This window comes from Lissotriton vulgaris, chromosome 7, assembly GCF_964263255.1.
Source record: "Lissotriton vulgaris chromosome 7, aLisVul1.2, whole genome shotgun sequence".
NCBI lineage: Eukaryota > Metazoa > Chordata > Amphibia > Caudata > Salamandridae > Lissotriton > Lissotriton vulgaris.
In genome coordinates, this window is record NC_141695.1 from 252,949,367 (window position 1) to 252,965,903 (window position 16,537).

At 46.1% G+C, this 16,537-nt stretch overlaps 1 pseudogene; it reads left to right on the forward strand.

The window, feature by feature from the left end:
* LOC147701318 (uncharacterized) overlaps nucleotides 1-14,121 on the forward strand; it is a 76,173-nt pseudogene extending 62,052 nt beyond the window's left edge.
* Nucleotides 14,122-16,537: the final 2,416 nt, after the last annotated feature.

The window sequence follows — 16,537 nt, forward strand, 5'->3', positions numbered from 1 at the left end:
AGCTCCCGAATTCACGATGATTGATCCCCAATGATGATTATCCAACGCAGGACAAGAGTATGGAGTCAGAGTCCAGAAGTGTCAGAGGCACGGACTCATGCTTGCAAATTGCAAAACCTTTTGCTCATTCACTCTTGACCAAAAAGCACAGAGTCTATTTAAGTTTTAAAGCTTTATTAAAAGTAAAAATATTTATTAAAATCAAGCTTGTCATAAAACATAAACGGTTGACTAAAAAGGGAAAAGTGCTTAGTGATTTATTTCACACATTTATTGTGCGCGAGCCGAGCCCTCACCTGGTTTGAACTTTAATTTTTCTTTTTGGTGCTGAATCGTTGGTCACTCCGTTCTAGTGATGATGATTTGTTCTTAGAAGTGAAGCTTCTGTCTGTTATGAGAAAAATGGTGCGTGTTAAAAAGCAAGCATTCATCAGTTGTGCCAAAAAGTGCAGCAAGACGACACCCTTCCATGGAAAAAGGGACATTTTTACTTTAGAGTAGACAGTAACAAATTATTGGATTGGTTTCTGTATTCACATTTATTCATTCCTAGACAAAATACGAGTGAGTGGTGTATGTCTATGACATCTAACATTCTTAAATGTACTTTGTAGGTGGAACATCTGGTGCCGGGCCCAGCGCGGAGGTGGAGGAGGACACTTCTGAGGAGGAGGCGGTGCAAGTGCCGGACGAAACTGCTGTGCGGGTTGCCACGGTAGTGGCGGGCAGTCGTAAGCTCTTATATTCCTTACTTATTGAGATTGCAGACTGCATAGTGTGCTCTCTGCACAGTATAGTATATATGTTCTACAGTTCAGTTACTATACTGTTAAGCGGACTTTCAAAATTTAGAACAAAGTAGCCTCCTCTAAATTTACTTCAACTCAGCGGTGAATTTTTTTTCGAGAATCTAAATCAGATCTGAGATGAACTTGATGGATGGGATGAACGAAAAGCGAAAGAAGGGTGTAAGTAAGTGGACGAGCAAGTTAAAAGTAATGATGACTGACAAAGAAGAATGATACGTGTTTGATTGGTGCCCGAGGTGGCTGGGAAGGAATATGATGCATGGCTGGGTGAAGGATGAAGCAAGGATGGGTGGAAGGATAACAGCCTGGGTGGGTGAAACAGAAACTGTATGTGTGCGCAATATATGCTTTGGTTGAAATTCAAATGCAAGTCAAGCACCGATGTATGGCTTGCGGTTTCCCAAGTAAAATGAAAAGGTTGTTTTCCCGTGAGAAAACGTAAGGTTTGTCCAGATGAGAGACATGAAGAAGAAGGGTTGACATATAGTTTGAATGGATGGATGCCTGGGTCATGGTACTATCTGACTCCTAGATAGCATATGTGTATCTATCTAGAGAGAGTAGACGTCACTGGATGAACTAAGTGCTACTTTGAAGAGCATGTAACACCGCACCCGCACGTCCGTCCCAGTGTAGGAAAGGCAAGGAAAAGAAGTTGTAATTTTGTCCGAATACTACCATGAATAGTAGCAGTAGTTTGTATTGCAAGCACAGCATATATCCGGCTATTACGATGGCCACTCACTACCTCTGTTAATAAGTTTAGTAGAACTCGTCATTCATGTGTGGATGTATCACTGTTCACTCAATAAAAAGCAAAGCACCTAAAGTCATCCCATATGTAAGCAAATACATACCATGTGCAGTGATAGATAATCAGATTATTTATCTTCTTCATTTTCCTTTTCTAGTATTCATTGGCACTGTAGGGTGAAAGTTAAATTAATTAAGCAGTAGCCCTTGTAAAAGAGTATTCTCAGTGCCACCCGCAATAGAAAAGTAAGAGCATCACCACCTGCATGTACTGGACTGGTACAGTAACGCCAGTCTGTCTCACGGCGGGCGTCTGTTTTTCTCTGGTGCAAGTTGACTGCGCTGGCATTATGCCGGCTTGCAGAAGTTAACGTACCAAATTTGCTAAACAAGAGAGAAGAAGAAGAATAAGACTGGTGTACTGTCATAGTCAACTCTAATGGAGTGAGTCCATAGTGCTCGTAGAATTGATTCCTTAAACTCCCACTAATGTTAGAGCAAGGATGAAGAAGTGAGAGGTTAGATGGATACTGGCCACAATATTTATGTACTGCGCTTGCAAGTTGGTAGTTCCACTGTGACACAACTTTCTGCTGAAGCATTTTGTGCTAATCTTAAAGAGCATTGGTTACAGACTATGTCTTTCTTTCTTCACATAGATGCTTCTTCCAAACCAACATGGAAGGAGCTGGCTAAAAGGGCCTGGCAACGGAGGCTGGAGGCCACTGTCGCCGAATATCGGCGGCTGGTGGCCCAGGAGGAGGATGACACGCAGAGTACGTCGATAACATCCACGGTGACACCTGCATCCTCCTCCACGCTCCCTGGGTCAGCCAGTCAGCGCAGCAGTTCTCCAGCGGTACGGAGCTGGGGTACCGCAGCCACCCGCTACCGCCGAGAAGCAAAGAAATCAGCTGCCCCCCACAGCAGGTGCAAGGCACGCGTGCACTGCCTTCCACTTAGGGTGTCCTACGTCGAGCAGGAGCTCATCAACACCAAAACCCTGCTCGGGACCCTCCGCAAGGAGCATGCTGACCTGGCCCGAAAAGTCAACAGCAGCCAGCAGTAGGAGGAGACTGTCCCTTACCCCTTTTTTAAAGACTTCTGGGGGGTGGGAATTGGGTGTTGGGTTTTCTACTTTTTTGGAATTAGTTTTCACGGACATTCGTTGGGGTTCGGGAGGGAGGGTGGGTTGGGTCTTGCGGGAGATTATTTATCCTAGGGATATAAATATACTTTAAACTTTATCTTAGCATACATGTTTTTTACTGCTTTTGAGGCTGGTGGGTGGGGGTTTAACAGTAAGTTTGTTTTCCTGAAACTTAAGTGGCATATAGATTCAAGTTGTATAAGTACTAATTGCCCAATCATTTTCAAAACTAAGTGCCTCTCACAGAGTAAGTGAATTCAATAGTCCTAGGACCGTTGGTCTTTCGTCTCTCCTAATACTCCATTATACTACCTCCCCCCAAAACGCTTATCTTACCTGTAATTTTTGTTTGGAAATAGGGCTAGGCACAGGGCTGGCTGCACGCGAAATGGCGATTAAGGTTGGCAATCCTGGGCGGATGAAATGTCATCATTGTGGTGGTGCTTGTGGTGTTACACAGTGGCAGTTGCAGCATCTGAAAAAAAAGAAAATGAAACCTTGTTTGACCTTACCGTAGCATTAGAACGGTACGATGGAGAATATAGCAGGTGACAGTACACTAGAACAGTGCGACAATGTAGCCTAACAAATGGTAAAGTATTGAAAGTATAACTAGTACTTGCGTTGAATTTCTTTGACATTGGCTACTACTACAAGAAATAGTACTGAAGGTGAAGGACACACCAGCGTAATAATTTGCCACGTCTAGGAGGAGGATGTTCTTGATGACCAATCAAGTTGATGGCGCACATGAAAATCTGCTTTCATTTGCCAATAGTGACTCAGTGTCAAGCTGAGTAAGAATATATCCTCAGATTCCTTCACCAGCCTGTTGCTATGACCTTATCCTCCCCAGCAAGTGTGTGGAATTATTGCTGTCATTTAGTCACTCATCAATCAAAACCACACAGCCCGGGGGAAAAGGGTTAGGGTTTGGAAAATGGATGGGAATGGGGGTTTTGTTGAGAGAAGAAAAAAAAAGCACAGCATGGACAAACAATAATTGAAGATAAAGAAATCTTTGGGTACAAAGCTAACCATGAATCTTTTAAGTGACATAAAGGAAGTGCATGCACTACTGCATGCTTGGTTACTGAAACGTAAGTAGTACTTTCGACAACCGTGAATGAAAGAATGCAACAGTACAGGGCTGCAGTAATAATTATGCATTTTCACTTGCCTATCTCTGCACTCAGAGAAACACTTCTTACATTAAATTAGGTTTAAAAAATAGCAGAAGTAAAACCTATACAATGGCTGTAGGGATGAATTTAGAAGCAGAGATAAAAGAAATGCAGAGTCACACTCATAGAAGTTCACAGCAATAACATTACTTAAAAGATAATTAGAAAAGAAAGGATACTGTATCTGCATGTTGTTGTAGTTGTCCTGTTGAATTTGGGAAGTTGCATGCATCCAACCATTCCTCTTATTAGCGGGACTCCTCCATTCCATCTGACGCTCCGTTCATCAATGTTGTTGACCAGAAGACACCCTGTCCACTGCCTGCCTGGTGGATCTGATTTGCGGCTCGCTAATGTGAAGCCTGACTACATCCTTTTTTTCCCATTGCACAGGCTGAAACCCGGCCTGTAATTATTGATGGAAAAACAGGTAGTGATATTAGAACACCACTGACAAATAAATATAAGGTATGTACGCTGTATAGTGCAAAACGTCACACTTTGAGTTTCCTAATAGACAGTACAATATTTTTGAAAGTGCGTACCCTGTCTGAGTCTCCTTTTGAAGGATAAATAAGTATGGGCAAATTAATTTAGCGGATCTTTCCCCTCAAGCTAGGTGAACTGTAAACTGTGTTTTAGAACAAAATTAGACATTCCCAGCAGTGCTCGCAGACCCTTACTAAACCCAGTCGCAAAAATGTAGAAGACCCCCAATCAGATCTCCAAAAACGCGGCCTAGTAGAAAATGGTGACAAAACATACTTTGAAAGTAAAGTAGGCCCAAATCCCCCCTTGCCCACCATGGATTGTATTCAAACCACTTGCAAGCAAGCAAAAGTATCCATACCCAGCATCGCTCCAAGACTCGCAAACCCCGCACAAACAGCCCCCCGCCCAAACACATGCAATACAATATTGCTAACCCTGACGAGCCCTAAGTTAAGAATAGTGGCAAACGCTTTCTTTAACTAGGCCAAATCCTTCCTTTCCCACCATGGATTTTCTTCAAACCACTTGCAACCAAAATTACACATTCCCACGAGTGCTCTAAGACCAAAGAACTCAGTTGCAAAAATCTAGAACACCCCGAAACACTTGCAATCCTGCTGCTAGTGCTAACCCTAACGAGCCCTGAGTTAATGTGCCAAAACGCTTTTCAGCATGGATTTTCTCCAAACCAATTTTATCCGGTATTAGACCTTCCCAGCAATGCCCCAAGGTCTGCCAACCCACCCGCAAAAAAGCAGAACACCCCCAAACTGGCAAAAAGCTAAAATGGGCCTACTATCTGGAATTCAGTCCAAATACGCTGTGCAGCTAGGCCCTAACTCCCCTTTTCCAAGATGGATTTCCTGAAAAACAAATGCAATCAACATTAGACTATGCAAGCAGTGCTCCCAGACCCCAAAACCCACCCACAACAACCTAAAAGCCCACCAAACAGCACCCCAAAGACAGGCAAGTGATCAAAAGCGCAAAATCGTTTTCTGCTCCGATTTTCTCCAAACCACTTTTATCCAGTATTAGACCTTCCCAGCAGTGGCCCCAGACCCGTCAACCCATTCACAAAGAAGTAGAACACCCCCACAAGTGCAGAGTCTTTCTTCATTGGGCGTCATCCAGCCATCTGCTTTGAGGGAAATAGAAGTCTGGAGGAGGAGGATAGAGGAGCATGTTCTTGTGAACTTGTGAAACTGAGGAATGGCTAGGGTAAAAATGTCTGTTTGCTGCATGCCCGCTGAGCCTGGAGTGACGTTTATGATGACTGCGTCGTCGTCGTGAGAGTCTTCATCAGCAGGAGTATACACCACTTCTTGTTCAGCGTCATCATCACACTCCATAACTATGAGACTTTCGGGGACCTTCCTTTTATGCTTAGCTACCTTTGTCAGATCATGGTGTGCCTCACTCTCAGACGGCTGTGCTGGTTCCCAATTTTCACCCATATCATCAGAAGGAAGGGTGCTTGAAGAAGATGTAGACACTATATTTGATCTTTTCCTTGCTAGGGATCTGGAAGACAATGAATGAGCAGGAGGAGTGGTTTCCTCAAATGATACCTCGGCTTGAATGTCGATTTCCTGATGTGCCCCTACTTCGGGAGGAACAACTATGGAGGGCACTTGTGCCGCTCCATGCACCTCTGCTTGCGCATCTCCTTCCGCCGCCTCTCCTTCCACATGTACTTGGGCTTGTACTTGCACATGTGGTTGTTGTTGCGGCTGTGGTTGTTGAACACTCGTCACATGAGTTACAACAACCTGTGTTGATTGAGGGATGCTGCTACTTTCTTGAGATGAGCCAACATCACTGGTCCATGGTGATTGAACAACTAGACTGGCTGCCTCTGCAGCACTCAAGGGCTTGGACTTAAGTTGGTGTGGTGGTGGTGGCACTGAGCCCAATGGAGCGGGGGTGCTGCTCTCCCAGCTTGGTCTCCAGCAGACCCCGCTGCTGCTGATGGCGTACTTTTTTTTCCCCAAAAAATGCGGCGCTCGGCACACCAGTCTCCTTGGTAAGTGGCGCCACTTGCTTCTTCTGCTCCTTACTGGCAACTTTCTTGCTAGAGGAGCTACGGGCGACTTTTTTTGGGGCCATCTAATTCAGATGTCAGAAGAGCAGGCCGCAGTTGCACAATTTGCAGAGTTGTCTGTGGCCACACGTGACGTTGTGCTGCACACACCGCAGCAGGACTAGTTCCTGGCACTGATGAGGAACGATGAGGCTGATGATTCGTCTTTCTGCACCTAACAGCAAACAAAGCCAGAGGAACATCAGTTAAATAAATGTTGCATATGTAGAGTTCAATTAATAGTTTGACAGTAAGCATTTATATTATACCCACCCCCAAAATGGAAAAACCAATAAAATGCACCACTGACAGAGTACCCCTGGGCATGATGGATGAAAGCATGGCACACTGGGTGCAGGCCTATGGCACAACAAAGCACACTGCCTGGCTTCAAAATGGCCCCTAGGCCCCCACAACATGGCCAATCCCTGCCTGTACCAGTCCTCAAAATGGCCCTCACCCACATGGAAAGGCCCCATCACCACCCCCAAAAATCAAAAAACACACAAACATCACCACAATCCAATGCCATCCATGCCCTCAATCATGTTCAAATTCAAGACACCCCACGGAAAGACGAGCCCCATGCACCACTGAGTACCCGTGGGCAAAAGGCCCCAACAACAGCCCAAAAATCGAAAAACACACAATAATCACCACAATCCAATGCCATCCATGCCCTCAATCATGTTCAAATTCAAGACACCCCACAGAAAGACTAGGCCCATGCACCACTGAGTACCCCTGGGCATAATGTATGAAAGCATGGCAGACTGGGTGCAGGCCTATGGCACAACAAAGCACACTGCCTGGCTTCAAAATGGCCCCTAGACCCCCACCACATGGCCAGGCCCTGCCTGTACCAGTCCTCAAAATGGCCCCCACCCACACGGACAATCCCCATCACCACCCCAAAAATCGAAAAACACACAAAAGTCACCACAATCCAATGCCATCCATGCCCTCAATCATATTCAAATTCAAGAAACCCCACAGAAAGACTAGGCCCATGCACCACTGAGTACCCCAGGGCATAATGGATGAAAGCATGGCAGACTGGGTGCAGGCCTATGGCACAACAAAGCTCACTGCCTGGCTTCAAAATGGCCCCTAGACCCACACCACATGGCCACGCCCTGCCTGTACCAGTCCTCAAAATGCACCCCACCCACATGGACAGGCCCCATCACCACCCCAAAAATTGAAAAACACACAAAAATCACAAAAATCCAATGCCATCCATGCCCTCAATCATGTTAAAATTCAAGACACCCCACAGAAAGACTAGGCCCATGCACCACTGAGTACCCTTAGGCATAATGGATGAAAGCATGGCAGACTGGGTGCAAGCCTGTGGCCCAACAAAGCACACTGCCTGGCTTCAAATTGGCCCCTAGACCCCCACCACATGGCCAGGCCCTGCCTGTACCAGTCCTCAAAATGGCCCCCACCCACATGGACAGGCCCCATCACCACCCCAAAGATTGAAAAACACACAAAAATCACCACAATCCAATGACATCCATGCCCTCAATCATGTTCAAATTCAAGACACCCCACAGAAAGACTAGGCCCATGCACCACTGAGTACCCCTGGGTAAGCATGGGCGAATTTTGCGAATCTCGCGTTCGCAAATTTTGCGGATTTGCGAACTCGCAATCCGCAAAATCCGCAAATTCTCGCGAATTTGCGGATTTTTTTTTGTGTGTTCGCGCGGGTTTCTGCCAGTTCGCGAGGGTTTTGTACAATTTCGCAAACGCGAACTTACCTGTCGGGTCGCAAGTTTTGCGAACTTGTTGTTTCTACGTGTCCAGCCTGTTTGGGACACTTTTCTTCATCACTGCCACTCTCTGTCACCACTGCCACTCTCTGACTACTCATGCCACCCTCTGGCCCACCCATGCCACCCTCTGTTTCATCACAGCACCCTCTGGTTGTCCAGTGTACATTATTGTGGCAAAGCAAAGCACACCTTCTCTGCCTCAAGTGACCTGAATTAATTTGGGGCTGATTAATGTGTCACAGAATATTTTTTTAGCTGGCACCTGCTTCCTTAGTGCTTCCTGATTAGTGATCTTTTGCTCTTGCTAAGTGCTTTCATTGTTGCAAAATTAGTTACAACACCTGCCCTTCCCTTAACTGACAATAATGAATTAGGGGCTGATTAATGTGTCACTGGATTTGAACTTCCAGCCTGGCTCCTGCTTGTCTCCCTTAGCTGTAATTCAGGACCTTTGTGGCATATGTGTAACTATTCTGAGGGTCAGAGCAGGGTCACATAATAGTTGCAAGTAGGCAACTGAACTCTGGAGGGGCCCCTCAGGAAGCACTACAGGAAATGGCTACTAATGATGAGCTTGAACTTTTGAACCTGGTAAGTAGTTTCAGTTTTGCTAAGATCGTATTTCTGCAATTTAGCGCTTATTCGCGGGGAGCGAAGTTGAACTGGGAAGCCACGAACTCACGCGAACAGTGCGAGCAAGCCATAAAATCCGCTGCTCGCGGATTTGTGGATTTTGCGGGAAATTCGCGAATCTCGCGGATTGCGAATTTACCGAAAATCCGCAAAATCCGCGAGCGGAACGGATTTTCCACCCATACTTACCCCTGGGCATGATGGATGAAAGCATGGCAGACTGGGTGCAGGCCTATGGCACAACAAAGCACAATACCTGGCTTCAAAATGGCCCCTAGACCCTCACCACATGGCCTGCCCCTGCCTGTACCAGTCCTCAAAATGGCCCCCACCCACATGAATAGGCCTCATCACCACCCCAAAAATCGAAAAACACACAAAAATCAACACAATCCAATGCAATCCATGCCCTCAATCATGTTCAAATTCAAGACACCCCACAGAAAGACTAGGCCCATGCACCACTGAGTACCCCTGAGCATAATGGATGAAAGCATGGCAGACTGGGTGCAGGCCTATGGCACAACAAAGCACACTGCCTGGCTTCAAAATGGCCCCTAGACCACCACCACATGGCCAGCGCCTGCCTGTACCAGTCCTCAAAATGGCCCCCACCCACATAGACAGGCCCCATCACCACCCCAAAAATCGAAAAACACAAAAAAATCACCACAATCCAATGCCATCCATGCCCTCAATCATATTCAAATTCAAGACACCCCACAGAAAGACTAGGCCCATGCACCACTGAGTACCCCTGGGCATAATGGATGAAAGCATGGCAGACTGGGTGCAGGCCTGTGGCACAACAAAGCACACTGCCTGGCTTCAAAATGGCCCCTAGACCCCCACCACATGGCCAGCCCCTGCCTGTACCAGTCCTCAAAATGGCCCCCACCCACATGGACAGGCCTCATAACCACCCCAAAAATCGAAAAACACACAAAATACACCACAATCCAATGCCATCCATGCCCTCAATCATGTTCAAATTCAAGACACCCTACAGAAAGACTAGGCCCATGCATCACTGAGTACCCCTGGGCATAATGGATGAAAGCATGGCAGACTGGGTGCAGGCCTATGGCACAACAAAGCACACTGCCTGACTTCAAAATGGCCCCTACACCCCCACCTCATGGCCAGGCCCTTCCTGTACCAGTCCTCAAATGGCCCCCAGCCACATAGACAGGCTCCATTACCACCCCAAAAATCGAAAAACACACAAAAATCACCACAATCCAATGCCATCCATGCCCTCAATCATGTTCAAATTCAAGACACCCCACAGAAAGACTAGGCCCATGCACCACTGAGTACCCCTGGGCATAATGGATGAAAGCATGGCAGACTGGGTGCAGGCCTATGGCACAACAAAGCACACTGCCTGGCTTCAAAATGGCCCCTAGACCCCCACCACATGGCCCGCCCCTTCCTGTACCAGTCCTCAAAATGGCCCTCAACCACATGGACAGACACCATCACCACCCCAAAAATCGAAAAATACACAAAAATCACCACAATCCAATGCCATCCATGCCCTCAATCATGTTCAATTTCAAGACACCCAACAGAAAGACTCGGCACGTGCATCACTGAGTACCCCTGGGCATAATGGATGAAAGCATGGCAGACTGGGTGCAGGCCTATGGCACAACAAAGCACACTGCCTGGCTTCAAAATGGCCCCTAGACCCCCAGCACATGACCAGGCCCTGCCTGTACCAGTTCTCAAAATGGTCCCCACCCACATAGACAGGCCCCATCACCACCCCAAAAATCGAAAAACACACATAAATCACCACAGTCCAATGCCATCCATGCCCTCAATCATGTTCAAATTCAAGACACCCCACAGAAAGACTAGGCCCATGCACCACTGAGTACCCCCGGGCATAATGGATGAAAGCATGGCAGACTGCGTGCAGGCCTATGGCACAAAAAAGCACACTGCCTGGCTTCAAAATGGCCCCTAGACCCCCACCACATGGCCAGGCCCTGCCTGTACAAGTCCTCAAAATGGCCCCACCCACATGGACAGGCCCCATCACCACCCCAAAAATCGAAAAACACAGTAAAATCACCACAATCCAATGCCATCCATGCCCTCAAACATGTTTAAATTCAAGACACCCCACAGAAAGACTAGGCCCATGCACCACTGAGTACCCCTGGGCATAATGGATGAAAGAATGGCAGACTGGGTGCAGTCCTATGGCACAACAAAGCACACTGCCCGGCTTCAAAATGGCCCCTAGACCCCAAGCACATGGCCAGGCACTGCCTGTACCAGTCCTCAAAATGGCCCCCACCCACATAGACAGGCCCCATCACCACCCCAAAAAGTTGAAAAACACACAAAAATCACCACAATCCAATGCCATCCATGCCCTCCATGATGTGTACATTAAAGAGACCCCACAGAAAGACTCAGTCCATGCACCACTGAGTACCCCTGGAAAAAAGACCCCAACAACAGCCCAAAAATCGAAAAACACACAAACATAACCACAATCCGATGCCATCCATGCCCTCCATGATGTTTGCATTAAAGAGACCCCACAGAAAGACTCAGTCCATCCACCACTGAGTACCCCTGAGCAAAAGGCCCCAACAACAGCCCAAAAATCGAAAACACACAGAAATCACCACAATCCAATGTCATCCATGCCCTCCATGATATTTACATTAAAGAGACCCCACAGAAAGACTCAGTCCATGCACCACGATTATCCCTGGGCAAAAGGCCCCAACAAAAGCTCAAAAATCGAAAATTCCAAAATTGTAGTTGCAGCAACTGTAATGCCCCAAACAAACTTACTTGTGAAATTTCTAATCCAAAAGTGAGCCAAAGAAAGTCAAAAAGGCCTCAAATCCAAATATCCAGCAGCATCCACATAAAGTAATCCCTCCAGGTCAAGATCCAAATCAAAGTGACCAGGAAATGAACAAAGCACTGGGAGGAGCCTGCTTGACAGGAAGAGGAAGTTGGAGACTGTGGGGCACTTCCTTCCTTCCCCCCCCCCCCCCCCCCCCAAAATGGACTCCTTGCAAAAAAAGTGCAGGCAAATGTCAACCTGAGGAGTTATTCTGATAAAAATCATCATTTTCAGAAGGTTTATGCTGCTTGCTGGTGGATTTCTTGTGCAAAATTGCAAATTTTGCAATTTCGCGAGTGCAAGATTGTTGCTTCCCGCCGCATCTACGTGTTCGCAATTGCGAACTCCCCCGATGCGTGATCACGGCGTACTCGCGTTGACAAACTCTGTGCAAGGTGGCAAGCCGTGATGATCCAAAATGGCGCAGCACACGCAAAACATGGAGAAAAACAACTCTGCAAAAGCTGAATGACGGTAAGTGAATGCCGCGCACCGCAATATTGTATCACCAAGCATAAAAATCCGCTGCGTGCGAATTTGCGAATTTTCGAAAAATTCACAAGATTTCGCGGATTGTGGATTTGCCGAAAATCCGCAAATTCCGCGAACGCAACAGATTTTATGCCCATGCTTAGTCCAAACGTCATAGAATTCAGGGCAAAACTAAAAGCTCATCTAATAAACCCAAACATGAGTGACTCAAGATTCAATGGTGAAAGTGAATGCAGTGTGGTCCCACTTCAACAGAACACAACACAAACTTTGTTCCACCATAAAATATGTTTACAGAATATTATCCATAGAATGATGTGTAATCTGCTAATGTCCAAATCATCCCTCTCAGTAGAAAATAGAAACAATTGAGCCACAAGTGATTTACTAAGAAAAGTCAACTTTAGTATTTCTGGAGGGGTCAGTTTTAGTACATAGACTGCATATTTGGGCTACTTGCCGTGACAATTTTGAACACAGCCTGTGACATCACACATTCCTCCACAGATAAAGCATTATACACAGCTTTTCCAGGACATTGAGCTATAAACAAGATCGGATGAGCTGCACCATGGGCTATACCAAATCTTTTAAGTAATGATTAGACTTGGACTTGTTTCCACATTCATACTATTACTGCTACTACTCCTGTAGTTCACTACGCAAAGATCTTAGCGTAAAGATATGCCTCACATTTTTTGCCGACTGGGCCAGAGAGGCCATGAGATAAATGCGAGAGAATTTTTGAGCTGAGGGCAGTGAAAAGATAGAATGGCAATAGGTGATTGAATTTGAAGTTGTAAAAATGGGTGGAAGAAAATGTCCTGCAAAGTGAGAGAGGGATCCGGAGTTAGGAGATGAGAGAGGGATGGAAGGGAGGGGGTGAGGGGAAAGTGGCAGTGGTAAACTGCTTAACTCTGCACAAAACCACAAGGATTTTAAGCGACCCCTGCTTCTCCCGAACAGGGCCAGGTGAGCTTCTAATTTGGCAGCACGTATTCCTGCGGAGTGGGAGGCCCTTCACAAAGATTAAATAGACATCTTTCTGATGTTAATTGATATATTTTGGTTATAAACGGGTACTCATGGGGGGAAATCTTTCCTCAGTGTATGCTATCCTAAAATACGCGGCATCACATAACATCATTTACATTTTCTTCCCACACAATTTAGTCAAGCCTGTCGTGTAATTAGGTTCTCACCGCCTCATAATTCCAGTTGCCCTGTCTATAGGTTTAGAAAGTTTTGTCAGGAGGGGGTCCTTACACCTCAAAATGTTGACAGAGGTGGTCTTGAAATCCAAAAGTTTGAAGACCTCTGCTCTAAGGCAAAGGGAGTGGTCCTTGCGCTGTCCTAGAAAAGAAAAATTAGGTAACATACCTGGTGGACATGGGCACCTGCAGGGCACCCAAAAGAGTGATCCATGTGAACTGCCTGCAACTTTTTTGTGAAAAGACTGATGTGACCATGCTGATGGTTACTGATGAGGATCAAGAGACAGAGAGTGAACCTCTTGCTGGCCACCTCTCTTACAGTCCCAATAATGGGTCAGTTGATAGAGTTATCTACTCAGATTCCCTCACTGCCCAACTTCAGGCACACTGCAGACTTTTCCTGCAACTATATGTTGAGCTCTTCTCCTTATCCACTGAACAGATACACTCGTGTACCCATGATGTGGATACTGAGGACAACTTGCCTGTCAAAACAAAGATCTATCAGCAGTTTGACCCAGTTAAGGAGAGCATCAAAGCTGCAGTAAGCAAGATGCTGGAGTTAGAGATAATTGAACCTTCTGTCCGTCCCTGGGCCAGCCTAGTGGTCTTAGTCCACAAACCTCACCCACAGGGTAGAAAGAAATAAACACAGTTCTGTGTGGACTACAAAGGCCCCAATTTTGCCACTAAGTATTCAGTATTTAAAAAGCACGGCCAATAACCCAATAGAGTATCCAGGTGATTGCTGGACTACAAAGGCCCCAATTTTGCCACTAAGTATTCAGTATTTATAAAGCACGGATAATAACCCAATAGAGTATCCAGGTGATTGCTGGCCTGGGAGCATATTCCAACAGCCAAGTCCTGAGAGCCATTGGGAATTCCAAAAGTGAGGTGATGTTCTGGAGGAGTGTGGGAAGGCTATTCCAGGTCTTTGTTGCAATGTAGATAAGGAGCGTCCCACCACTTCTGCTGCGGTAGATGACGGGGGTTTGAGCAAGTGAAAGGAAAGAGAAGCGTAGTCTTCTTGATTGTTGGTGGAAGTTCAGGCAGTGGTTAATGTAGGTAGGTCCTTGCTTGTGTACAACCATGTGTGCATGGGTCAGCAGCTTGAATTGGCATCTCTTTGTACGGGGAGCCAGTGTAGTTTCCTGAGTTGGGGTGTGATGCTGATTTATCGTCAGTTCCGCCGACCTCACCACCGTCCCATGCATCCACCGAACAACCACCGGTGGCAGATCCTTCTCTCACCTCACCGCTAAGACATGGAACACCCTCCCCATCCATCTTCGACAGACCCAGGACCTGCTGACCTTCAGGAGACTCCTCAAGACCTGACTGTTAGATCGGTGGCTGCCCCCCGACAGCGCCTTGAGACCCTCACGGGTAAGTAGCGCACTTTACACATGTCTGATTGATTGATTGATTGAGGATAAGTCTGGCTGCAGCATTAATTATGGCTTGAAGTCTCTGAGAAGGTGTTTCAGGGATTTCTACGTGGACGACATTGACATGATAAAGTTGTCTGGTGATGAGGGTTTGCTTCACAGTGCTTCTCGTGTGTATGGGTAGCCACTCAGACATCTTACGCAGCTTGTGGATAGTGAGGAAGCAGTCAGTGGAGACAGCGTTGATGTGTGAATTCATGGTGAGTTTGTTGTCAATGATGATTTCGAGGTTTCTGGAGTAGGTGCGGGTTCTAGGTCTGATGGCCACCAGAAGTCATTCCATGTTTTACTACTGTTGCCAACGTTCAGTACCTCTGTCATGGCTGCTTTCAGCTGCAGAAAGGGATGTGTATTCAAAAGGAAGGCTTATGCCTGGCAAAAGGTTTATTTTCCGTGTCGAATTGGCAGTTTAAACAGCATACATAGGCTGCAATGGCAGGCCTAAGGCATCTTTAATAGGGTACTTTAGTTGGTGGCACAATTAGTGCTGTAAGTCCTGTAGTATATTTTAATTTACCGGTCCTGGGTACATGTAGTGCCACGTTGCTAGGAGCTTTTGAGTAAATAAATATGCTAATTGGGTTTAATCTGATTTTACCATATTTAAAGGGGAGAGCAAAGCACTTTAGCTTTGGTTAGCTGTGGTACCGTGTGCAGAGTCCTAGAGCCAGCAACAACAAAGTCAACAAAAAGCAAGATCCAGCAAGTCAACAAGTTGGGGGTAAACACCATGAATGTCAGGTCCAAAAATCTCCATGAAGCTAGAATGTGAGCTCTCACTCGTGATTACATTGCAACATCTACCTAACCAAACTGTTTCATCTAAAGCATTGGGAAGCTTAAGTTGTCTGTCGTTAGAACATTTACCAATGGCATTTGCAGGAAAGGTTTATCATTCACCTGCAGCCACTGTTATGACATGTGCAAATAAGACTGAACAATAATCCCTTCAACCCAAATTGAAAAGAAAAGAGGGCATCTATCAATTTACATATTGAAAACCAAAAAATATGATTTTTCAATTGTTACAAGAAGGAAGCAAGACAATTGCAATCTTTTAAGGTCTCAGTTTAAGGCTAAGAACGTACTCTTTCCACAAACAGAACCCAGATTAAAATATATCATGGTCTAGTATGTGTACTAGAGGTTAAAAGCAGTAGTGATCAGTGATTGTGGTGAGTGTGAGATATTAAAATAACTCATACAGCCAGATAGTCTAATTTATTTTCCTGGGTTCGAGTTAGGGGTGAGAATATTCTGAGGAAACATAGGTTGAATAATTAGGATTCTTACATATTCAATTCTCTTGTTTTAATATGGTCGACATGTTTCAGCCTCGTATTGCTTAGTTAGGTCAGTCGGGCTTTCTTCAGGACCGTGTAGGGTATGTGTGGTAGAGTGATATATTAGTCCTCTACTTCATGGAGCTCAGGTTAGTACCTCAGCGCGTCTCAGGTTGCGCGTCAATCAGGTGCCAGGGAGTCGGGGAGGGGGCGCCTTCTCGTCGCTCACGTCCTCCTGCATAACTTGTGCTGACTCTGCTCTGCCTGGTCCCGGAGGAAAAGTTAACAATGTGCATGTGCATGGAGAACTAGGATCTCCATGTGCTCCTGT